Genomic DNA, 651 nt, shown 5'->3' on the forward strand with positions numbered 1-651 from the left:
GGCCAGTTGTCATAACATGCACATTTCCACAAAGATGATCTTCTTTATCTTATCGGTGGAGACTTGACTAGACATGGTTCTGACACTGTGATATTGACAGGGTCCTCCTTATAAAGAATAAAATCCACAAAATAAATAGATGAATAAATAAATATATAAATAAATAAAATAAAATAAAATAAAGGAAAGACGGGAGAGCCATGTCAGGAAAAATAGATCTAGCTCGTACAGGACTCGAACCTGCGACCTTTGCGAAATTGCCAATGGCAATGAGAAAGCACAACGCTCTGCCGACTGAGCTAACGAGCTATGAGACAATGTGGCAATACTTACGGTTATATATAAGTACAATCTAAAATAGGTGTATAGAATACGTGAATACATATACACGAACACACATTCTTTTGAGAAGCATAAAGCGTAATTTTTCCTAGTGTGTATGTACTTTCACTTATTTTATTGTTCCTGAGACCTATTTTTTCTTATGAAATCTACTTTGGATAAAAATCACAGCAGACAAATAATAACAACAACGCTATTTTATATCTAAACGAATATACTGTGCAGTTTTTGCATTCTTCTCTTTCGTACGTTCTTTACCACTTCAACCACCCCGCGAGCCCCTCCGTATCCAAGTCATCCCGTATGAGC

The 651-nt window shown here is 36.3% G+C and overlaps 1 non-coding gene across 1 annotated transcript; it reads right to left on the reverse strand.

Annotated features, from left to right (window-relative positions):
• Nucleotides 1-219: 219 nt before the first annotated feature.
• TRNAE-UUC (transfer RNA glutamic acid (anticodon UUC)) lies at nt 220-309 on the reverse strand. The gene is given in 2 exon segments: nt 220-255; nt 273-309. It is a non-coding gene; the product is annotated as a tRNA-Glu (tRNA).
• Nucleotides 310-651: the final 342 nt, after the last annotated feature.

This window comes from Oratosquilla oratoria, chromosome 9, assembly GCF_046742065.1.
Source record: "Oratosquilla oratoria isolate Oo_2021 chromosome 9, ASM4674206v1, whole genome shotgun sequence".
In the NCBI taxonomy this organism is placed as follows: domain Eukaryota; kingdom Metazoa; phylum Arthropoda; class Malacostraca; order Stomatopoda; family Squillidae; genus Oratosquilla; species Oratosquilla oratoria.